This window comes from Pelodiscus sinensis, chromosome 1, assembly GCF_052426305.1.
Source record: "Pelodiscus sinensis isolate ZL-2025 chromosome 1, ASM5242630v1, whole genome shotgun sequence".
Classification (NCBI taxonomy): Eukaryota; Metazoa; Chordata; order Testudines; family Trionychidae; genus Pelodiscus; species Pelodiscus sinensis.
In genome coordinates this window covers 292,300,002-292,325,624 of record NC_143052.1, presented here as the reverse complement: position 1 = coordinate 292,325,624, position 25,623 = coordinate 292,300,002, and the positions used below count along the sequence as shown (strand labels likewise).

Genomic DNA, 25,623 nt, shown 5'->3' with positions numbered 1-25,623 from the left:
ATGGCCCATGGAAGATGCCTACCTACACTGAATGGACTTTCTTGTAGACATTCCAGCTGATGAATAGGTAGCAGCCATTGCTATGACTAAGCAAAATTAAACATGGAGATGTGACTTGCCCATGGTGATTGTTCTTTCTTTTTTTCTTTCTTTCTTAAAAAAGAAAGAATTGGTCACAGCATGATTTTTAGTTAAGATCTGAGTTATATACTGACCTAGTGTGTGGCTGGGCTTTTGGGATCAGAAGAACTTTTTACCTGATGACTATGCTTTAAAAAACAGAATTCTATAAATCCAGTGGCTTTGGAGGTGATACAATGACTGAAATACCTCAGGAAATTGGTTTGATGGCTTCTTGTTTGGTGAAACACTTTTACTTTTGTTGTCTCCCAGATTCTTCAGAAATTTCCTGAATTTGGTATTCTCGGTTGTGACCCCCAAAGGCACTGTTACACTGACCACATGTAGATGGACATCCGTTTGCTTACAAATATGATTCACAACTTAAATCTTTGCATGGTAAATACAGCTATAATATCCTCAGAAGAGAAGCTGATGGTATATATTGCATAGTCGGCCACTTCCTATGACATCCTCTCTGCCATAGAGTTGGGGAACCATTGCATTTACTGGGTGTGTCTAGACTACAGGGTTTTGTCAAAAAAAGTGGACTTTTGTCGACAAAACTAAACCTGCGTCTACACTACTGCTGAGTTCTGTCGACATAACGTCGACAGAACTCAGCAGTTTTGTCAACGCTGGTAAACCTCATTTTACGAGGAATAACGCTTTCTGTCGACAGAGTTCTGTTGACAGAAGGCATTATTGCATCTAAACTGTCCTTTGCGTCTACACTGCCATGTCGACAAAGCAGCTTGCTTTGTCGACAGAACTGTATGTAGTCTAGATGCTCTTTGTCAACAGAAGCTTTGTCGACAGTATCTGTCGACAAAACTTCTGTCGACAAAAGCCTGTAGTCTAGACGGACCCACTGTGTCTTATGAACTCTTTTTTGCTGCTGCTTCTGGCTTTCTGAAATAGTCATTGGCCAGGTGAACTGGTGAAAGTGGGAGCAGAAGGATACTCTTGTGTGTGTGTGTCTCCAAGACCCACTATCCACTAGGCTGGTCATATTGATTCTCCCCTCAGTGAGAACGCCTAATGAATCTCCTAGAGGCAGCCTTCCTCTACATTTAGAGTTAGATCCATAGGGAGTCAGGGACTATGTAATGGTTAAGTGGCAAGTCCATAAACAACTCAGCCACCTCATTTCCCAGATATAGTCACTGAGGCAGACATCTGTGGTTTTGCTTACCTTCCCTATAGGAGAGGGGGGAGTGCTTGAATGATGGAAGGTAGAGGAGACAGGATTGGAAGACAACAGATAGAAGGGAAGATGCTCATTTTTGTTGCTCTTCTCTGGACCTTCTCCATTTTCTCCACATCTTTCTGGAAATGTGTAACCCAGAACTCAACACAATGCCTCAACTGAGGACTAAACAGTGCAAAGTAGAGCAGAAGAATGACTTCTCATGTCTTGCTCACAGCACTCCTGTTCATGCAGCCCAGAATCATGGTTTTTTTGCAACAGTGTCACAATGTTGATTCAGATTTAGCTTGTGGTCCACTATGACCCCTTGATCCCTTTCTTCAATACTCCTTCTAGACAGTCACTTCCCATTCTGTATGTGTGAAATGGATTGTTCCTTCCTAAGAGGAGTACTTTTCATTTGTCCTTATTACATTTCATCCTATTTACCTCAGACCATTTCTCCAGTTTGTGCAGATCAGTTTGAATTATGACCCTATCCTCCAAAGCAACTGCAACGCCTCCCAGCTTGGTATCATCTGCAAACTTAATAAGCATACTCTCTATGCCATCATCTAAATTGTTGATGAAGATATTGAACAGAACTGGTCCCAGAATAAATTACTGCAGAAACCCACTAGTTATGCCCTTTCAGCATGACTGTGAACCATTAACTATTCTCAGAGAGTAGTTATTATCCAGTCAATTATGCACCCACCTTATAGTAGCCCCATCTAAGTTGTATTTGCCTAGTTTATTGATAAGAACATCATGCCTTACTAAAGTCTAGGTATACCACACTTCTCCCTTAGCCACAAGACTTGTTATCCTATCAAAGAAAGCTATCAGATTGGTTTGACATGATTTCTTCTTTACAAATTCATGCTGGCTGTTTCCTATCAGCTTATTTTCTTGGATGTGAATGGGATAAGTAGACTGAAGGAGGAGAAAGAGAGAAAGAATTAGAAGAGGAGAAACCATGGCAGAATGGATACTCTTTAATCTCTTTCCTAGATACGAAAACACTCCCATCTGCCCCTTCTTGTTAACCAGTTTCCAGTGGTTATTTGCCTAGGAGTTAGGTAACTTCCAGAGTTAAATCACTTTGTGTGTATTGCCTTTTCCACCTCATTTTCTTTACAGATCCTGGTGTGAAGTCCCCTCCCCCCCCCCCCACCTCATATCTACCTATTTCCGATTTCAGCAGCTGTTCGACATAACGCAACTCTATAAGTTCTTGGACTGCATTGGAGACAACTTTTTATTTCAGAAGGTTGAAAAAGCTACCGGGGGAAGCTGTTCTAGATTTGATCCTAACAAACAGGGAGGAACTGGTTGAGAATTTGAAAGTGGAAGGCAGCTTGGGTGAAAGTGATCATGAAATCATAGAGTTCACAATTCTAAGGAAGGGTAGAAGGGAGAACAGAAAAATAGAGAATGGATTTCAGGAAGGTGGATTTTGGTAAGCTCAGAGAGCTGATAGGTAAGATCCCATGGGAATCGAGACTGAGGAGAAAAACAACTGAGGAGAGTTGGCAGTTTTTCAAAGGGACATTGTTAAGGGCCCAAAAGCAAGCTATTCCGATATATGGAATATGGCAAAAGACCACCTTGGCTTAACCACGAGATCTTGCATGATCTAAAAATAAAAAAGAGTCATATAAAAAATGGAAAGTAGGACAAATTACAAAGGATGAACATAGTCAAACAGCACAGGAATGCAGGGGCAAGATTAGAAAGGCAAAGGCACAGAATGAGCTCAAACTAGCTACAGGAATAAAGAGAAACAAGAAGACTTTTTATAAATACTTTAGAAGCAAGAGGAAGACCAAGGAGAGGGTAGGCCCACTGGTCAGTGAGGAGGGAGAAACAGTAACAGGAAACTTGGAAATGGCAGAGATGCTCAATGACTTCTTTCTTTCAGTCTTCACTGAGAAGTCTGTAGGAATGCCTAACATAGTGAATGCTAGTGGGAAGGGGGTAGTTTTAGAAGGTAAAATAAAAAAAGAACAAGTTAAAAATCACCTAGAAAAGTTAGATGCCTGCAAGTCACCAGGGCCTGAAGAAATGTATCCTAGAATACTCACGGAGCTGATAGAGGAAGTATCTGAGCCTCTAGCTATCATCTTTGAAAAATCATGGGAGACAGGAGAGATTTCAGAGGACTGGAAAAGGGAAAATATAGTGCCCATCTATAAAAAGGGAAATAAGAACAACCCAGGAAACTATAGACCAGTTAGTTTAACTTCTGTGCCAGGGAAGATAATGGAGCAAGTAATTAAGGAAATCATCTGTAAACACTTGGAAGGTGGCAAGGTGATAGGGAACAGCCAGCATGGATTTGTAAAGAACAAATGTCAAACCAATGTGATAGTTTTCTTTAATAGGAGAACGAGTCTTACGGATAAGGGAGAAGCGGTGGATGTGGTATACCTAGACTTTAGTAAGGCATTTGATACGGTCTCGCATGATATTCTTATCAATAAACTAGGTAAATACAACTTAGATGGGGCTACTATAAGATGGGTGCATAACTGGCTGGATAACCATACTCAGAGAGTAGTTATTAATGATTCACAATCCTTCTGGAAAGGCATAACAAGTGGGGTTCCGCAGGGGTCTGTTTTGGGACCAGCTCTGTTCAATATCTTCATCAACGATTTAGATATTGGTATAGAAAGTACGCATATTAAGTTTGCAGATGATACCAAGCTGGGAGGGGTTGCGACTAATCTGAAGGATAGGATCATAATTCAAAATGACCTGGACAAAAATTGGAGACATGGTCCAAGGTAAATAGGATGAAGTTTAATAAAGACAAATGCAAAGTGCTCCACTTAGGAAGGAACAATTAGTTTCATATATACAGAATGGGAAGCGACTGTCTGGGAAGGAGTACGGCGGAAAGGCATCTAGGGGTTATAGTGGATCATAAGTTGAATATGAGTCAGCAGTGTGATGCTGTTGCCGAGAAAGCAAACATGATTCTGGGATGCATTAACAGGTGTGTTGTGAGCAAGACACGAGAAGTCATTCTTCCGCTCTACTCTGCACTAGTTAGGCCTCAATTGGAGTATTGTGTTCAGTTCTGGGCACCATATTTCAAGAAAGATGTGGAGAAATTGGAGAGGGTCCAGAGAAGAGCAACGAGAATGATTAAAGGTCTAGAGAACATGACCTATAAGGGAAGGCTGAAGGAAATGGGTTTGTTTAGTTTAGAAAAGAGAAGACTGAGGGGAGACACGATAGCAGTTTTCAGATATCTAAAAGGGTGTCATAAGGAGGAAGGAGAAAACTTGTTCATCTTGGCCTCTGGGGATAGAACAAGAAGCAATGGGCTTCAACTGCAGCAAGGGAGGTTTAGGTTGGACATTAGGAAAAAGTTCCTAACTGTCAGGGAAGTCAAACACTGGAATAAATTGCACAGGGAGGTTGTGGAATCTCCATCTGTGGAGATATTTAAGAGTAGGTTAGATAAATGTCTATCAGGGATGGTCTAGACAGTACTTGGTCCTGCCATTAGGGAAGGAGACTGGACTCGATGACCTCTCGAGGTCCCTTCCAGTCCTAGTATTCTATGATTCTATGATGATTCTATGATCATTGAAACTTGCTGCTTAAAGCACCACTCTTCTACTCCCCTGTTGTTTTGTAAGTTCCCACATTTTTCAGTGACCTTCGTATTTGATCTGTTGGGTGTCCCTGAAGGATCGTTTTCTCTGACATTGAACATGCTGCGGTGAGGAGCGGTGCAATAAAAAGAGGAATTAAGACTCATTTACATTCTGAAATTAATGGAGAGAGGTCTGAGTCTTCTGAACATCTGTTTCCAACATTTTCAAGGGGGCCTTCAATTTGTGCTTTGTTTTTAATCATGGGGTCATTATCTTTACGTGTGACTTAGCAGCAGCCTGGGTCTTGGAGCAGAAGCTAGATTATGACAAAGCAGCCTAAATCAGCTCACATTTGTTTGGTGGGGGGAAGGAGGGGAAGGCAATAGCAGCAGCAGCACCATTTGACAAATTATTTAACCATTTTTGGACCTAGGAGTCTACATACCTAAGCAGACTCCATCAGTCCATTGGGTGAAATGCTTCATCAGAGGGTAGTGTTTTTCTGCAGTGCATAGGGCAAGTGGTGCAGGCCTCAGGCCTCCAGAGCTCTGACAACAAATTCTGAGGCACATAAAAGAAAAGTGTTCTAAACAAAAGTCATGTTTTCTCTTTCTTTTTCAGTCCCATCTGTGAATGCCATGCATGTGCTCATTAAGTGGAGAAGCCCAGAAACTACCCACGGCTCTGAGAATGAGTCCAAGAAATCAGGGGGCAAAGGAACAGAAGAAGCCATCCCTCAACAAAAGCAGTAGGGAAGGGGAAGGCTATGAAAGAACAGGAATAACTAGTGACAGGGAACAAGAACACACAAAGGCATGGGAAAGCAGGACAGACTGTTGAAACCAGGAACCAGAAGGGGACACTGAGCACAGAAACCCACACAAAGTCCGGTACTTCACAAAGGAATCTAGGGACTATGGAGACTTTGCCCAAAGCATACTAGGGGTCATAGTGGACCATAAGTTGAATATGAGTCAACAGTGTGATGCTGCTGCAAAAAAAGCAAATATGATTCTAGGTTGTATCAACAGGTGTATTGTAAGCAAAACTCGTGAAGTCATTCTGACGCTCTACTCTGCACTAGTTAGGCCTCAGCTGGAGTACTGTGTCCAGTTCTGGGCGCCACATTTCAAGAAAGATGTGGAGAAATTAGAAAGGGTACAGAAAAGAGCGACAAGAATGATTAAAGGTCTAGAGAACCTGACCTATGAAGCCAGGGTTCATGAACTGGGCTTGTTTAGTTTGGAAAAAAGAAGATTAAGGGGGGACATGATAGCGGTTTTCAAATATCTAAAAGGGTATCACAAGGAGGAAGGAGAAAATTTGTTCCTCTTGGTTTCTGAGGACAGGACAAGGAGTAATGGGCTTAAAGTGCAGCAGGGGAGGTTTAGATTGGACATTAGGAAAAAATTCCTAACTGTCAGGGTGGTCAAATATTGGAATAAATTGCCGAGGGAGGTGGTGGAATCTCCCTCTCTGGAGATATTTAAGAACAGGTTAGATAGACATCTGTCAGGGATGGTGTAGACGGAGCTTGGTCCTGCCTTGAGGGCGGGGGGCTGGACTCGATGACCTCTCGAGGTCCCTTCCAGTCCTATGATTCTATGATACAAGAGTGGAAGGAAATAAGTCTCAATCAAATGGCCCCACTTGAGTTTGTTGAGTTTCTTCCTTCTGGATTGGCAGATGGCCACGTTGGCCAGTGAAAGGAGGAAGATCAACTGTCCTGGAGACTGAAGTCCTCAATCCACAGGATAGGAGAGCAAGAGCAGAGGCCTGGCAGGGTCTACAAACTGTCCTCCAGAGGCACCTCAATCCTGTAGTGAAGGAACAACATCTGAGTCCCAGTTCCTCTGTGTCTCAGCTCAGACTGCCAAGAAGTGCTAAACTGTGGTTGTTTCCCTGTCTGCTGGGAGACGAGATGGTATGTTTTCTAGTACCCACGCTATCTTTATGAACTCAACCTTCCTCTCCAGTATAACATTCCCAAGGTAATGCTTTGCTTGACAGTCTGTGGCTCAGGCCCTCTATGACTTTTCACTGTTCTCCCTGAGTTTCTTTTCTCTAGTAACCTCATGCTGCCCAGCTTGTACAGAGATTTATTCAATGAGCACATCACACACCACCCACCTATGCACCCACATGCAAACAGCCCACAATATATCACAGGGTGTTTCTAAATCCTAGAATCCACAATAGCACTGACAAAATTCCAAACTTAAAGAGAACTTGCAAAGAGACGGTAATAAGTGGAAATGGGCTTGTTTCCTTGCTATTGTTCTGTTGCGGCTTGTAAAGAAAGTCTGGTTTTAAAAAATTAAACAACTATTTCCTGGCTGCTGTTTACATTCGGACTGCAGGTCCAGGCTTAGCTCATAAACTGGTGACATCATAAGACCCAAGAGACAGAAAGTTGAGCAATGTGGCAGGATGGAATGTTTTGTTAAACTATCTAAAATGTGTATAATTTATTTTTACTTTAAAACTGGTTTTGCTAATGTAACACTGACAGACAGAACCAAACCTGGAGCCTCTGGAGCTTAGTGCATGAGCTTCTACAGTTTAAGCTAAAGGACAGCTGGATTTGAGCTAAGGCCAGAAAGTAAGCTAAGTTTGTCTCTTTGTAAGTGGTCTAAGTGCCACTGCATGGGACAGTGAACCATACCCACTAGGTATGTGGGTTACACTAACACTTACTCAACTTCAGTGATTGACCACTGCTTTGAATGCAGAGAACTTTTGTTATGTTTTGGACACCTTCAAAACTCCCTTTAGGAAACAAACCCTGACATCACCCAAATGTCTCCCAGCAAAACTAGAGAACAACAGATTTACTGCTCCTAAATATGAGTCAACAGTGTGGCACTTGCAAAAAAAGCGAACATGATTCTGGCATGCATTAACAGGAGTGCGGTGAGCAAGACACAAAAAGTCATTCTTCTGCTCTATTTTGCATTGATTAGATCTTAATTGGAGTATTGTGTCCGGTTCTGGGCACCACATTTCAAGAAAGATGTGGAGAAATTGGAGAGGGTCCAGAGAAAAGCAACAAAAATGATTAAAGGTCTAGAAAACATGACCCATGAGAGAGAGACTGAAAGAATAGGGTTTGTTCAGCTTGGAAAAGAGAAGATTGAGAGGGGACATGATAGAAGTTTTCAAGTACCTAAAAGGGTGTTACAAGGAGGAGGGAGAAAAATTGTTCTCCTTGACCTCTGATGATGCAGATAGCTGCAGCGGCACAGGAGCCAAGCAAACAGAGCTGTAAACAGGGGAGTTTGAGTGGGAGTTTGTAAAGGGACTTTGGATTGTGGGACTTGTTTGGAGTTTGTTTTTGCTGTGGAGAGGGTGTTTTGGTTTGTTTTTGTGTTCACCGGACTAATAGGATTTTGGTGAGAAAGTAGATAAAACACAGAGGCATTAGTGGCCATGGCCCAAGTAGTAGAGAACACAAGGAGGATGATTGGATGTGGTAGCTGCGGTATGTACATGATTCTGGAAGGGGTACCTGAAAGGAGTTTTGTTTGCATGAAGTGCCGCCTGATAGAGCTGATGGAAGAAAAGATCCGAGGACTGGAGATGCAGGTGGAAACTCTGGTCGAGTTTAGAAGGGGGTTTGAGCAGATGATGGGCAAAGGCATGACGTGGCTAAAGGGGAAAGCTTAGACATGCAGATGGAAGCAGGAACAAGGGCCTCAGAGGGGGGACTGCTGGGCGAAGAAAATGGACAGTGGAAGCATGTGACTCAGAGGACCAGGCAGAGGAAAACATGGGTCAGTGAAGGAAAAATAGAGCTCAAGAACAGGTATGTGGAGTTGGAAAATGAAGAAGGGGTACAGCAGGTAGATAATGAAGATGGAAGGGTAAGGAAGAAGAGAAGAGTGGCTAGTCCCATAGATAAAGGGGAAGACTTAATGGAGACAACACCAATAATGAGCATTAGGATTACAAGGGAAAATAGGAATGGCAAGGACTTGCAGCCAGAGGAAGCTAGAGATAGACGAGAGAATTTCATTGTCACTAGGAAAAGACAGGTCTATGTGATTGGGGACTCCTTATTGAGAAGAATAGATAGGCCTGTAACCAGAGCTGATCCAGAGAATAGAAGGGTGTGCTGTCTGCCAGGTGCTAAGATACGAGATGTGGAACTGAGGTTGAAGAGAATTATTAAGGGAGCAGGAAGGAATCCATTGATCATCCTTCATGTAGGAACAAATGATACGGCTAGATTCTCGCTGGAACGAATTAAGGGAGACTATGCTAGACTGGGGAGGATGCTCAAGGAAATTGAGGCTCAGGTGATCTTTAGTGGAATTCTGCCTGTTCCTAGAGAAGGGCAACAAAGATGTGACAGGATTATGATGATCAATAGATGGCTTAGGCAGTGGTGCTATAAGGAGGGCTTTGGGATGTATGGTCACTGGGAGGCATTTATGGACAGAGGACTGTTCTCTAGAGATGGACTTCACCTAAGTAGGGAAGGAAATAGACTTCTAGGATGGAGGCTGGCTCAACTTATTAAGAGAGCTTTAAACTAGGAATTTGGGGGAGATGGTTGGGAGATGCCAAGGTAATCTCTACGCCAGATTTTAACACTGAGAGGGAGGAAAACGAAGTAAGAAAGGATATAGCTGGGGGTAGGAGAATGAACATGAGGAAGGGTGGGGTGGATACTAGTCTAATAGGTCATATTGGAGGTATAACATCTGTGCCAAATTGGGTAAAGAATGTGAATGAGGCCAAACAGCAAAAATTAAGATGTTTGTACACCAATGCGAGGAGCCTAGGTAACAAAAAGGAGGAACTAGAGCTATTGGTCCAGGAAGTGAAACCAGATATTATAGGAATAACAGAAACATGGTGGAATACTAGGCATGACTGGAGTACAGGTATTGAAGGGTATGTGCTGTTTAGGAAAGACAGAAATAAGGGTAAAGGTGGTGGGAGTCGCATTGTATATCAAAGATGAGGTAGATTGTAAAGAAATAAAAAGTGATAGAATGGAGAAGACAGAGTCCGTTTGGGCAAAAATTACATTGGGGAAGAAAACTATCAGATCCTCCCCTGGGATAGTGCTTGGGGTGTGTTATAGACCACCAGGATCCAATTTGGATATGGATAGAGACCTCTTTAATGTTTTTAATGAAGTAAATACTCATGGAAACTGTGTAATCATGGGAGATTTCAACTTTCCAGATATAGACTGGAGAACAAGTGCTAGTAATAGTAATAGGGCTCAGATTTTCCTAGATGTGATAGCTGATGAATTCCTTCATCAAGTAGTTGCTGAACCAACAAGGGGGGATGCTATTTTAGATTTGGTTTTGGTGAGTAGCAAGGACCTCATAGATGAAATGGTTGTAGGAGACAACCTTGGCTCGAGTGATCATGAGCTAATTCAGTTTAAATTAAATGGAAGGATAAACAAAAATAAATCTGAGACTAGGGTTTTTGATTTCAAAAGGGCTAACTTTAGTAAATTAAGGAAATTCGTTAGGGAAGTTGATTGGACTAAAGAAATTATGGATCTTAAAGTGGAGGAGGCCTGGAATTATTTTAAGTTAAAGTTGCAGAAGCTGTCAGAAGCCTGTATCCCTAGAAAAGGGAAAAAATTTATAGGCAGGTGTGTTAGACCAAGCTGGATGAGCAAGCATCTCAGAGAGGTGATTAAGAAAAAGCAGAAAGCATATAAGGAGTGGAAAATGGGAGGGATCAGTAAAGAAAGCTACCTTATTGAGGTTAGAGCATGTAGGGACAAAGTGAGAAAGGCTAAAAGTCAGGTAGAGTTGGACCTTGCAAAGGGAATTAAAACCAATAATAAAAGGTTTTATAGCCATATAAATAGGAAAAAAACAAAAAAAGAAGAAGTAGGACCCCTAATTACTAAGGATGGAGTGGAGGTTAAGGATAATCTAGGAATGGCCCAATATTTGAACAAATACTTTGCTTCAGTCTTTAATGAAGATCTTAGGGATAATGGTAAGTTAACAAATGGGACTGAGGATAAGGAGGTAGATATTACCATATCCGAGGTGAAAGTCAAACTTGAACAGCTTAATGGGAGTAAATCGGGGGGCCCAGATGGTCTTCATCCAAGAATATTAAAGGAACTGGCACATGAACTTGCAAATCCATTAGCAAAAATTTGTAATAAATCTCTAAACTAGGGGTTGTACCATTTGACTGGAGAATTGCTAATATAGTTCCGATTTTTAAGAAAGGGAAAAAAAGTGACCCGGGTAACTATAGGCCTGTTAGTTTGACATCTGTAGTATGTAAGATCCTGGAAAAAATTTTGAAGGAGAAAGTAGTTAGAGACATTGAGGCTAATGGCAATTGAGACAAATTACAACATGGTTTTACAAAAGGTAGATCGTGCCAAACCAACCTGATCTCTTTTTTTGAGAAAGTAACAGATTTTTTTAGATAAAGGAAATGCAGTGGATCTAATCTACCTCGACTTTAGTAAGGCATTTGCTACCACATGGGGAATTATTGGTTAAATTGGAAAAGATAGGGATTAATATGAAAGTTGAGAGGTGGATAAGCAACTGGTTAAAGGGGAGACTACAGTGGGTCATACTGAAAGGTGAATTGTCAGGTTGGAGGAAGGTTACTAGCGGAGTTCCTCAGGGATCAGTTTTGGGGCCAATTTTATTTAATCTTTTTATTGCTGATCTTGACACCAAAAGTGGAAGTGTCCTAATAAAATTTGCAGATGACACAAAGTTGGGAGCTATTGCCAATTCAGAAAAGGATCGGGATATCATACAGGAAGATCTGGATGATCTTGTAAATTGGAGTGATAGCAATAGGATGAAATTTAATAGTGAGAAGTGTAAGGTTATGCATTTAGGGCTTAATAACAAGAATTTTAGTTATAAGCTGGGGACACATCAGTTGGAAGTAACCGAGGAGGAGAAAGACCTCAGAGTCCAGGTTGATTATAGAATGATTATGAGTCGCCATTGTGACATGGCCGTGAAAAAGGCTAATATGATCTTGGGATGTATTAGGCGAGGTATTTCCAGTAGGGATAAGAAGGTGTTAGTGCCATTATACAAGGCATTGGTGAGACCCCATTTAGAATACTGTGTGCAGTTCTGGTCTCCCATGTTTAAGAAGGATGAATTCAAACTGGAACAGGTACAAAGAAGGGCCACTAGGATGATCCGAGGAATGGAAAACCTGTCTTATGAAAGGAGACTCAAGGAGCTTGGCTTGTTTACTTTAACCAAAAGAAGGCTGAGGGGGGACATGATTGCACTTTTTAAATATATTAGAGGGATAAATACCAGGGAGGGAGAGGAATTATTTAATTTTAATACCAATGTGGACACAAGAACAAATGGATATAAGCTGGCTAGTAGGAAGTTTAGACTTGAGATTAGACGAAGGTTTCTAACCATTAGAGGAGTGAAGTTCTGGAACGGCCTTCCAAGGGAAGTAGTGGGGGCAAAAGATCTATCTGGTTTCAAGATTAAACTAGATGGGTTTATGAAGGGGATGGTTTGATGAGATAACATGATCTTGGTAACTAATTGACCATTCATTATCAGTGGGAAATAGGTCAATGGAGGGATGATAGGAGTTACTATAGAGAACTTTCTGGGTGTCTGGCTGATGAGTCTTGCCCACATGCTCAGGGTTTAGCTGATCGCCATATTTGGGGTCGGGAAGGAATTTTCCTCCAGGGTAGATTGGCAGAGGCCCTGGAGGTTTTTCGCCTTCCTCTGTAGCATGGGGTACAGATCACAGCTAGAGGATTCTCTGCATCTTGGGGTCTTCAAAGTATTTGAAGACTTCAATATCTGAGATATAGGTGAGAGGATTATTCTAGGAGGGGTGGGTGAGATTTTGTGGCCTGCACTGTGCAGGGGGTCAGACTAGATGATCATAATGGTCCCTTCTGACCTTAAAGTCTATGAGTCTATGACAGGATAAGAAGCAATGCGCCTAAATTGCAGCAAAGGAGATTTAGGTTGGAGATTAGGAAAAATTTCCTGTTAGGGTGGTTAAATACTGGAATAAATTCCCTAGGGAGGTTGTGGAATCTCCATCATTGGAGATATTTAAAAGCAGGTTAGATAAACATCTATCAGGGATGATCTAGTTCAAAGCTACTCAACTTTGGAAGCTCCAGGGGCCACAATGATAGTCAAATCACATGCCTAGAGCTGCAACTTAAGTGTGGTTGCATGTACAGTACATGCAATTATATATCCAATAGCTTCTTTCACAGTGATGGGCATGAGTACAAAGATTAAAGCAAGACTACACAAGGCCCCATTCAAGTCAGTTCTGCTGATATTAATAAAATGCAATGTTTACCCGATTTCCACCCATATGACAGCACTTTTAATGAGCAATGACAATCCAGGAATTTAACTACTAAAACGCGTATCAACAGAAGACCATTATATTGACTCTCTGTTATGGAGTGTGTTCCCAGTGGAGGACATATTCAAAGGATCCCACCCATGGGCCATGTGTTGAGCCTCGCATAAACCCAAACCGCAACGCGGGCCACAAACAAACAAGGCCGTGTGTCGCGTGTTGAGTAGCCCTGATCTAGATGGTGCTTGGTCTTACCGTGAGGACAGGGGACTGGACTTGATGATCTCTTGAGGTTCCTTCCAGTTCTAGTATTCTATGATTCTGTATTCCTAATTGAAAAAACAAACGGGAATTTTTTAGAACAAATAAAACAAAATTAGGCACTTTATAAGAGAATAAAAAAGAGCACAAATTAGTTTCTTAATAACCCTTTTCAGGTCTCCTTTAGTAATGATGGATTTCTTTAGAACTATGAAGATACTACAAAAATGTGGCAGCTGTTAAGTCAGTGTTTAAAAACAGCTATATGAAGGGACTGGTTTAATTGCACACTAACAAAGCTAAATCTGAAATATCATCTTCCCTTATTATGAACAGAGATTGGAAAGAAAATAGATGGATATGCTACCGTGTGGATTATTTAAGCCAGCACAAGAGCACTTCCTGTATTTCTATTTGGGACTTTAAAAGCTTGAAGAGAGGATAGTTTATTCAGATTCAACACCCTTTGCTGATTTAGTGCCTCTTGCAATGGCTTCTATCTCTAAAAATCCATTAGTGCACTGGTTTTAATAATCTCATGAAGGGTAATGAAGCATTTTAGATTTTCTGTCAAGCTGGGTTACATAGCTTGGATAGGATGGTTATGGCTTTAGAAAGTCTGAGCCAACTTTTTCAGGATTCAACTACTGTTGCAGGAAATCAGTGCAGACATTTAGCAACAGCTCTGGTTCAAATTATTTACTCAATTAAAAAAACACCCTCTTTTTCTTCTTGGATCCTGACTTATTCTGTTCAAAAGCTTTAGAAGGGTATCTGCTGCTTTTTTACTAATCATCAAGATGGTGTGATTTAAATTAAAGCAATGAAAGTCTCCAATTTTAATCATGCTTTCTATCAGCAAACAGGAAACTTTGATTTACATAATCGATTTTACTTGTATTTTGAATATATATATTATAATTATTTTTAAAGAATTTGCAGTGGTTAGAAACCATTGAAACATGATTATTTGTAACTAAATAACTTTTAAACTAAATTTGGGGCTTTTTTATGCTAACCAGAAGGATACACTATAGCAATACACATTTATTTAAGCAATTATAGAGTTTAATTTTTTACTAATTTATTAATTTTTTTACTTGTAGCTTATATGAATCTCCATCTGGATAATAATTCAATGCAATTGAAATGCACAAACCCAGCATTTTTAATAAGTAAAGCTATATTAAATATGCTGAATATCAAATATGTATATCAAAACATGTTTTGCATTTTTAATTAACTGATTATTACTGAAAGAATGTATTATCTCTAGTTAATTAATGGACTTGATGACACCATGTCCTTCAATATTTTAGACCTAGTAGATCTCGTCCTCTTATACCTAGCCTTTATTCATAGATTGGAAGAGGAAAACTTTTTCAACTTCCAATTTGCTTCTTAGCTTTGAATGAACTAGTTATTGAACTGGCTATTAGAGCTGGGATGGGGGACCTCCGGCCCATGGGCTGCATGCATTTCATCAGAGTTAGCTGCTGGCAGGCTGCAAGATGGTTTGTTTACAGAGCCCTGCAGCTCCCAGTTGATATGGTTCAACATTCCTGGTCAATGGGTGTTGTGGGAAGCAGTGGCTTGGGCTGTAAGTTTCCTGCCCCTGGACTAGAGCAAAAATAGCAAATGAGAAAATAAAATGAGCAAAAATATTCTCTCTGCACCTGCAGAAGACACAGCTGCTAGCATAAGCTGGGTTAACATTTTTACAAATTCTACTTCCAAATTCCCAGACAGTAACTTCCACCAGCTTAGTGGTCTGATTTTCTTTAAAATATGGCAGTAAACATATACATTTGATATTATAGTTTAAGGTCCTACCTTCTTTGTAATAGTGAAGAAATTATGGATTCCACAATTATTAGTCTTTTAATTTTGTTTTCAATTAGCTTACTTGTCACAGTCCAAAATTTTTCATACATTTGGAAGTTTGCAACATGCACATTTTCCCCATTACTACATTAAATGCTCTTGGAGAGTTTTAAGGGGACTTTCACCAGGGTGTGAAGTAGGCAGGGAGTAGGAATGTTAAAGGGTTAACCAATAAGCATACTAGTCAGCATGAGGCTTACCGGCATGTTTACTGGTTAACTGGCCCTTGCTGGTGAACTCTGGCAGCAGCTAGCCATGCCAGGCTGGAGCATCCCCAGCCAGTGGCGGATATAGGGCAGGGCGAGTGGGGCGGCCGCCCCGGGCCCTGCACTTCAAGAAGCTTCGTGCATGCGCCATGTCAAAGGGGGGGTCCCATGAAATTGTGCTGCCTTTGGCCCCGCAAAATCCTCATCTGCCCCTGTCCCCAGCATTGGAGGGGCTGGCAGGCTGAAAGTTGGGACCCTGGGGCCATGGTGCAACACCATGGCCTCAACAGGGACCTCATAGGCATAGCCATGGTGGAGCTGGGTGGCAGGCCCTAAGTTAAAACTCTGGTTAAACATTTAACCAGTTAGCCATTTTAACATCCCTAATGAGGAGGGATGAAGGTAAAACAACAGTAGAGGGTAGAGCCCACCCATGGACACAGTATTGTCAGTCTTACTTCTCCATTTGCTGCTGGCAGCTGCACAGCCTTCAGAGTTGTCACAGGAGAGCAATAGCTGCTAGCCAGGCACCCAACGCACCTGGCAGAGTCACTGCAAGCAGCACCATAGACGTAAGGGTGGCATGGTATTCTGTTGCCATCCTTACTTCTCCACGGCTGCTGTTAGGGTGCTGCCTTCAGGACTGGGCAATTGGAGGGTGGAAGCTACTGGCCAGGCATCCAGCTCTGAAGGCAACACCCCTACCAGCATCAGTGGAGAAAAAAGGTTGGAAAAATATCATACCTCCTACTATTTTTCCTCCCTTCACCTTCCACAGCTTTGAGACTGGGCAGCTGCACCACTCATCCTGCTCTAGTTAGGGCCCTGAAGTTGCTCCAAATTGTCTGGCTATTAAAAAAATAAAAAATAAAAAAATCACATGCACAGCTTAATAGTTGAGTGTTTGTATTGTTTCAGCAATTTTGTTTTAAAGAAATAGATTTGCTCTGGCTTTTTCCAATTAATGAATATCCATTGTTACTCCTCCATGATTTTCCATTCCTTCTTTGCAACTCAGCTTAAATTATTTGAAGATTATCCCATGATTCAGGCAGAATCATAGAGCCTTAACATAGGTTGTGAATTTCAAATTCAATTTCAAACAGATTTTTTTGGTAAATACACTTGAATTTAATTTAACTTAATGAAAAACAGACTTACTCTTTTTTTAAAATAACATCTGTTTTTTTTTTTAAATCATCAGTTTCTATCCACCCTACTAATCAGTAAGGGCTAGGAAGTTACACTGAATGAAGGTATTAAGAGGGCAATTTTTCTAAAAGCTGTCCAAAAGCATGTTGCCACCCGTAGACCTTTCCATGCAAAGGTATCTCTGCTTTCTCACTGTCAGCTCTTGGGCATGAACACAGAGACCTGATCACGTTTCCAATCCCAAGTTAAGTTCCTTTTCAAAATGTTTGGACCCTGAATGAGTTTCCTAGGAGGAGAGTGAAATCAAACCTTGGACTTTCTAAAACCTTGAACTGGGGTAACCCAAGAAAGCTCAGTGTAAGTGCAAGTGGGCTTCTAAGTGTGGCTGTCTCTTCCCCTTTCAGATAGGCAGTTCTGAATGTGGGATTTAGCTTCTCCACAGCCAGAATCTAAACATAACAACAGCTTTGGGGGATTTAAAATGCCTCAGGCCATAAAAGCTGTCATTAGGCATCTCTCTGCTTCTGTCATCAAAGACTGATTCCTGTGTATACACTGAATTACAGTTCTGTGACAGCCAGATTCAGCATAAAGATGTTGAAAACCTTACGCAGTTTAGCAAATAATAGGGCGAAACTAAGAAATAAACATGTCACACAAATGTCTACTCATAGTGTCACTGATTTAACAGGTTCTGTTGTTTTTTCTTGCAGGGTGAGCGTCCCCCTTAAAAATGGCTTGTCTGTCAGGCTGCAGCCACTTCCAAATTAATAATAACAAACAAGCCACTTCTGTCACCAAACTCTTTTCAAATCCCTCACTGCCATGGTTTGTCTAACATGGTCACTGCTGTATCCAAAGCGTCCAGGCCTGCGATAAGGATCAGTTTTTCGCTTTTTCCCTTTTAAACAAGCTACCCAGAAAATGTAATTTATACACAGCGAACTTTGATTGCACTAAGTATTTAAGTCCATCAAGTTCCCAGTGACACTTCCTGTCTGCAAGTTTCCGATAAAGACAGGGAGCTAAAGTAGCTTAATGGATTAAAGCAATTGCCTTTGCCATCTAGACACCTAGGTTAGAATCGGCTTTAGGATCACAAGTGAAATTGTTAATTTTCTTTGGGGAAGGGGAATAAAATGAGTTGTGTGGATTACCCCTGCTGTCTTAGCAGCCTGGCCTACAGCCATCCTGACTGAAGGATGAGGCGCAGTTGTCATTTGTGTCTCTGAGCGAGGGTGTAGGTAATGAATATGACCTTGTTGAATCACAGCTTCTCACACAGTAGGCATGTGGGCTGCTGATGAAAGGGGTCACCATCCTTCACATTTCTAGCCATAAATCTTTCACCTGTCAGGAACTAAAGTCAATCCTTCAATTTAACAGGGTTAAGACAGTTACAGTGTTAGAAAGCCAGGTTTTTATGAGCTTCATAGCATGCGGACTATATTCTAACCTTCTTTATAGTCCTATTGCTGTCTATACTGTAGATTATCTATTACAGTTTTTTTCTCACCTATGTGGCTGAGAGTACACTACCTTTCCACCAATGCTTTGTGGGGTTAGTGGTGAGGAACAAAAACGAAGGGAACTGCCCTCCCTTCAGTCATGTCTCAGAGGTGTGCAATGCTCCTCTCACAGTCACATACGAGGCCTCAGTAGTAATTGTCATGCTGTGGGGAGTGGTTCAAGACTGAGTGCCAGCCCCAGGACAGATTGTCAAAAAAGTGCAGGCACCCTACACTAGTGGCAGGGACTATAACTAAATGTCACCAAGCCAGTAATTAACATGGATGCCTAAAATATGATATAGTCTTTCTATGGAGCCACAGAAAGTCCCGTTGGGCTCTCCAGTTGTTTTGCCACACAGGCATGCTGGGCCAATGGTCACTTATCCCTCCAAAATCAAAATATTCAGAGTATTCCCAGGGGCCATTCACTTACCCCAAATCAATTTGTACCTTATCTCTCACACCAACGACAATGCTAGTAGTCAGTCCTCTAGTAATCTAACTAAGGATTTATTAACTAAGAAATAAAGAGAGAGAGTTATCTAAAGGTAAAGCGCCAATGAGTTACAGTCTATGGTTATGAAAAGTGACGAATGTAATAATCTGTCTATTGAAAGTCTAACCCAGGTTGACCATCAGGATCTCTGCTTATGTTTCTTGTCTCCAAAGCTTCTGAAAGTCCAGGCATCAAAGAGATAACTAGTTTGTCTTGTGACATATTTAATTCAAACTGTAGTTCAAACTGATGGGATGAGCACTCCTGCATGTCACTTCTTCAGGGGTGGATGAGGCAAGCAACAAAGTTTTTGACGTACAAAGTTTCATTTAGTTGAGAGTCTTTCTAAATGGAACAAAATACAGGACTATGTAGCACTTTAAAGACTAACAAAATGGTTTATTAGATGATGAGCTTTCGTGGGCCAGACCCACTTCCTCAGATCAAATAGGTGGAGGAACCATGCTTCCTGCCTTGATTCACAAGTTCAGAGCAGGCTTTTTCATACCTATAAAGCAAAATTTTCTTACTGCCTGACAGTGCAGGACACAGGTACTGCAAGTAAGATTCATGTAGGCAGCAACTTAGAAGTATTTTTATAGAATCTAAACACTAACCACATCCTTGCACATCTAACACCTATCCTGATCAATCCCAATAGCTAGGTGAGCTGGTTTGGTTTCCAGTTATGAAATTGTCAGTGCTCAGCCGATGACTACAGACTTGGAAAGAGTTGGCACTGGATCTACTAGCATCATAATCTTATTTATAACTTAACTCAAATAAGTTTTGTTTTTCTTCATTTAAATCATTGCTCTCAGCTGGGGATGAGAGCTGGGGATGAGCTGGGGATGAGAGGATGAGCTGGGGATGAGCTGGGGATGAGAGGTTCAGTGTTCAAGCTGCCTCAGGGAGAAAGGACAACCCCAGCCCTCTTTCACTGCAGCAGCTTGGGGCCAGATGAGAAGTGCAGCGGGAAAAGCCAGGGGAGAGGTGTATGTCTCCAGCTGGGGGAAAAATACCAGACACACAGACAAACTCTCTGAAATATATAGTAGGTCGCAGTCCCTTTCTTCACCCCTGCCCTCCGCTGGCCTAATGGGGATTTATCTATCCTGGTTCCCATCTCTGGCTCCTTGCTGCCCCCCTGTGGTCATTCTGCAGAATGACTCCCTCCTACCAGACCCTCTCCCTTTCCATGTTATGAAAATCTATTGAATTCCAGGCACATCCCATTATCCTGGCACAAGATAACACGGTCAGTGTTTGGTTATCGTATCTTAAAGAGATATGATAAGAAGCTGCCTATCAAATTTGATGGTCCTAATTAGGCTACATCTACACTGGTGGCTTCTTGAATTAGAACAGCTGTTCTTGCACAAAAACTTGCTGGGTGTCTATACTGCACGCGCGTTCTTGCGCAAGTAAATTTACAGACTAGCGTCAGAACACAGGGCTTCTTCTGGAAGAGTTATTCCTCTCCCCACAAGGAATAAGAACTCTTGCGCAAGAGGGCAGTGTAGACAGGCAACATGAATTTCTTGCGCAAGAAAGCCCTATGGCTAAAATGGCCATCAGAGCTTTCTTGTGCAAAAGAGAGTCCACACTGCCAAAGACACTCTTGCACAAAAGCACATTCCAGTGTAGATGCTCTCTTGTGGAAGACTTTTTGCACAAAATCTCTTCTGCAAAACAGTTCTTGAGCAACAAGCTGCCAGTGTAGCCGTAGCCTGACAGTTTAGGAGTTTTTGGACAAACAGACTCACAGATGGACAGACATACATTTCTAAAATATGGAGTAAGTTTATTTAGTTGTGATAGCATCTAGGATCCCAGTCTTACAGAGTATCCTGTTGTACGAGTTGCTGTATACATGACTCAGGCACTCCCTTCCTTAGAGAGAGCTTTCAGTCTAGCTGTTAGTCAGGAGGTGACAGGCAGCCAAAAAAGACATATAGGATGGGAGGCTAGTTTCAGGGATACCTCACACACATGTGCATGCAAACATGAAATTATTTACATGAACCTATTTGTACCCGCTCATATACTTTGTGGAGATCCAGGTTAATAAATGGGAGTCTACATGGTGTAATGGCAGCCCATATTTGGTTCACAAAGAATCCCAACCTGCTTTACAAACTTTCTCTGTGTGAGAGTGTATGTGCACAGGTGTGCACATGCAGACATACCACTCAGATGCTTTCTACCCACTGCTAAAAGGCAGGTTCTTTTGGACTAAAACACAGCAACTCTGCAGCAGTAACTACACTTCTCAACTGTGAGGATGGAGTGATGAATACAGAATGTCGATGAAACTGTGAGTGTGAGTCCATCAGGGTAATGGTGATGGGATACCCCGCCTTTGAAGACATTGGGTTGAATACAGCTCAGTGAATAGTTGTCACCCTCTGATGGTAGTTTTGTAGCATCTGTGAAATGAAAGAGTTGACGTCAGTTTAAGTCCCACAGGGTAGATGTTCATTAGGTATCCTCCTTTTGCAGTTGGAAAGCACTGATGGGCAGGCCACCTGAACTATCCTCTCTACCTAGAAGGCGGCCCTTCTGGCTCAGGGTTGAAATACTATGGTGGGGAAGTTTGCACCACTACTGCACATACCGTAACTCTTCTGCAAAATTCTTGTTCACTTTGAAAGAGCAGGCAAAAAAAAGACATTAAACATTTAACATTCCCACTAGGTTACAAAATGTCTTTGATTGTGAAACACCAATAATTCACTTTCCATTAAGGTGCCAAAGCTTTTCATCTGTTCAAAGGCTGACAGTAAGTGTTTCCTGAGCAATGATCCCTTCACATGTAAAAATATTCCAGGTAATGGTAAGATTAGAAATAAAGTCCAGCCAGCACCAATCTATATAGTCAATCAATGACACAGTCACTGCACCCAGATACATGTTGCTAGGAACATTCCATAATCGCTGCTGTTGTTTTCTCAATGTGGGAAAGAGTAAAATAATTAAAGAGCAAGCTGGGGCAAAGATGACAGTGATTTTAGTGTCCTATAAAGCCTGGGATAGCAAAGATGAAACCACAAGGGAACCTCAAGCTTTCCACTTACAGGCTTAGAACTTCCAGTAGTGTCACCTCCTTTTTTTCTTTATCCTGGAGTTGCAGTATCATAAAAAGACCTTATTACATGCCTCTGATGGATGGTCTTGTATGTGTTTGAGAACTGTAACCTTTCACTAAAGCCACTCTTTCCCTGCAGGCTTCCAAGGTTCTGGGTAGAATGTATCTACAGGAGCCACTGACCAACTTCTGAAATGCAACTACGTCCATGATGGAGTGGTGCAATGTTCCTGTGACAGCAACAGTAGGAAATGGGTTTTTTTGAGAGGACACAAAGGATCACTTCTCTGTCTAGGTTAGAAAAATAATTCCTGCTGGGACCTGGTCATGTTGGCATAATTAAGACACTGCTTTTGCAAATGGATTATTTTTAATGTGAGCACCGAAAGTATAGGACTGAAGATGGTAGCAAGAATGTATCCATCCTTATTTTAACCTCTGTAAACAGAGACTGAGCTTATACTTACAGCTGGAACTGGCATGAAACTAATCCATTTAAGGCCAATGCTCTAAACTAAGAATGCATCTGCATTACCATGGAAATCATACAGAAATACATGTCACAATCACAGGTAATACTGTATTAGTTAAATATGATTTAATAATGTAGTGAAGAGTAACTTAGCCAGGATCATCTTAGGGCATTAACACGCTGTCTGCTAAAATATTCAGTCCAGCAGCATAAGCAAGAAGACCATTACATTCTTCTGACATGTTCTTCCTGTTGCCATTTCCTGTAATTCCTGATTTTTCCCCCTTTTCGCACAAGTTTTTCCCAGCACAAAAGCTTCTTAAAGTGCGATTGCAGTCAAAAACTGAGAGTAAAGCTGCCATTGCAGGGGTTCCATTTTATTCTTTTGCAGCGATTTCCACAGCGAATCTAGCTAGAGTGCCATACTGTCCCTCACATCTGAAAATCACACTGTTGTCTTTCTGTCTCATACTCAGCAGGATAAAGATTTTCCAGTTATAAACTTAATCATTCTGCTGATGATGCATGAGGCAGATGGCTCTGTAATGGCTACATGAGTTCTGCAGTGGCAAACAGTACTGGAAGTGTAACCCACACACCTACGAGCTGCGTCTAGATTGGCATGATTTTCCGAAATTCTTTTAACGGAAAAGTTATCCTTTAAAAGCATTTTCGGAACAGAGCATCTAGATTGGCACGGACGCTTTTCCGCAAAAGCATATTTTGCGGAAAAGTGTCCGTGCCAATCTAGATGCGCTTTTCCGCAAAAAAGCCCCGATCACCATTTTCATGATTGGGGCTTTTTTGCGGAAAACAAATCTGAGCTGTCTACACTGGCCCTTTTGCGCAAAAACTTTGCGCAAAAGGGACTTTTGCCTGAACGGGAGCAGAATAATATTTCCGCAAGAAGCACTGATTTCTTACAGTAGGAAGTCAGTGCTTTTGCAGAAATTCAAGTGGCCAGTGTAGACAGCTGGCAAGTTTTTCAGGAAAAGCGGCTGATTTACCGGAAAAACTGGCCAGTCTAGATACAGCCCCGGGGTATGGTGCACTACTGTGCCATTGACCATTTTCAGAGCAGAGCAATGAGTGAGCTCTACAGCGTTAGCTGAGAAGCAGCTGGCTTTTAGCTCAAGCTGTAGAGGATCATGCACTAAGCTCCGGTGGCCCCAGGTTCAGTTTCGCCTCTCGGCATTACAAAAGTGTTCGTTGTTCTCAGTGAAACAAGCAGATGTGGTTTAAAACATTGGTGGGCCAACGTGTAGTGTAAAAAGGGGCTATTTACAGTAAAACTCTGATAATCAGGCATCCAACTGTATGGCATTTCCGATAGTCCGGCATCAAAATGGCAAGAGCCTAGTGAGTAACCTTCTGCAAAAAATGAGTCACAAGGCAGCAGCGGCAGCAGCTGAACCGAGCAAAAAGGGTAAAAAAGGGTTACTAAAACCTAAAACATTACAGTATACTATATACAGTATGTACAATAAAAAGGGTTAAAAACACTTTATATACAGTATATATACAACCAGTCTATAGGACCTCCTGATAGTCCGGCACGTCCGATAATCCGGCACCACCTAGGTCCCAAAGGTTCTGGATTATCGGAAGTCTACTGTAAAGAGTTGGCTGGGATTAGATTCCCCCCTTTTCCCTGTAGAAATGTTGACAAAAATGGAAAAATTTTGTTTTGATTGAACTTTTTCTGGTTTGCAATGAGAAATTCAAATTTTAGGATTCTGAGAACTGAGAAATCCTTGACAAGAATAGAATATCTTTTTTAGAAATGTCCACTTACTCAAAAAGCCAATTTTCATTGAAAAAAATGTTGATGAACAGTTTTTGACCAGCTCTACTAGTAACCTTTAATAGAGAGGAGGTTGTCTTTTCAAAACTAACACCTTTTTCAAGTTATTTAATTTCTATTGATTCCTGACAGTGACCCATCCCCTACTCACAATTCAGGCTCAGTTTATCAGCCATGCGTTAGGCCCAGTGTTATGAAAACAAATGCTTAGTTCCAGCATTCAGAAACCACAGCTCTTTGGAAGAGAAGCAAAGCTCTCAGACTGCCCTCACCCAGCATTCTGTTGCCCCAGGAAAGTCCTGGGAGAATAGAGGAGTGTTGCAGTATGACCTGAAGGCCAACAAAGTCGGGCTCCACTGAGCTAATGGGGGGAACAAAGAGGCCTTCCTGAGAACACCAGGCTCTCTTGACTAAAACAAGGGGACAGGTGTTGAGGAGCATCAGCTGGTCTTGGCTTCTGTGAGATCACAGAGGAGCAGCACCTCATGACTGGTGTGAAAGGCTGATAATAAATCTAAAAGCATCAGCCATGGAGACAGGATGAAGGAGATCTTCAGTGAATGCTGCTAGCTTGATTTAGAAGGTAAAGGATACTGGGAAAGATTAGTTGCTGCTGGATTTCAGTCACTAACAACCTGACAATAAGCTTGCCATAAAAGGGAAGATTGGAGTCAGGATATTAGTGGAATAATTAGCAGACTTAGTGATGATTTCCCAAGCACAGGCTGGATTAGTGCATATTTCATGTTTGCTAATAGGATCTCTTCTCTGAAGTTCTTGGGCAGCAGTGATCCAGACTTCATCAGCTACTAGGGATGTGGATCCCACTTCATATATGGTGATGCTGGCTTCTCTCAGTGCTCCCAGGACATTTGATTGTGAGACTCGACTTAAATCATGTTCACTAACCTCTGCTTGCAGTCCCTCATTGCAGTACTGGAGAGATTACCTGAGAAAGGGTGATTTATCCTTAAGGTGGGGAGAAATGTCTTTGCAATAGGAGGTAGTTGGGTCTGATACTGATTGAAGACATTCTGAGTTGATGATTAGTTAGACCATTTACTGTCTGAACAAATTCCATGAGACAAAATTGTAAAGGAGGATTCCTTGGACTCTCTCTCTCTGCATAAACAATTGGCATCCAGGAAGAACTGCCCAATCAACATGTTCACAAAGGCTTATTACAAAAGAATGACTGATGGCACAGAGTAGAAAGGAACAGAGCACAGAAAACATGCAGAGTCAGCTAATTTTGAGCTCTGACCATCATAGCAAATTGGTAAATGGAATGATGTGTGATAATCTACTTAGTAAATGAAAGTGCAAGCTCTGGGTGGAAGATAATTCAATGTTTAGAGGCAGGGAGTAGCTTCAAGGGAGTGAGGAACAGAATTTCCCAGGCTTCCCGTTCATTTTCCAAGCATGAACAACTGTAAGAAGTGGAAGACAGTATAGTCTAGTGAGCAAGGGATGGCTCATGAAGTCAGGA

The 25,623-nt window shown here is 41.7% G+C and overlaps 1 long non-coding RNA gene across 1 annotated transcript in view; it reads right to left on the bottom strand.

The window, feature by feature from the left end:
• LOC142826492 (uncharacterized) overlaps positions 1-25,623 on the bottom strand; it is a 98,154-nt gene that overhangs the window by 6,265 nt on the left and 66,266 nt on the right. The window contains exon 2 of the long non-coding RNA XR_012900661.2: positions 13,516-13,589. This is a non-coding gene — a long non-coding RNA (uncharacterized LOC142826492). The remainder of the gene's footprint in view (positions 1-13,515; positions 13,590-25,623) is intronic.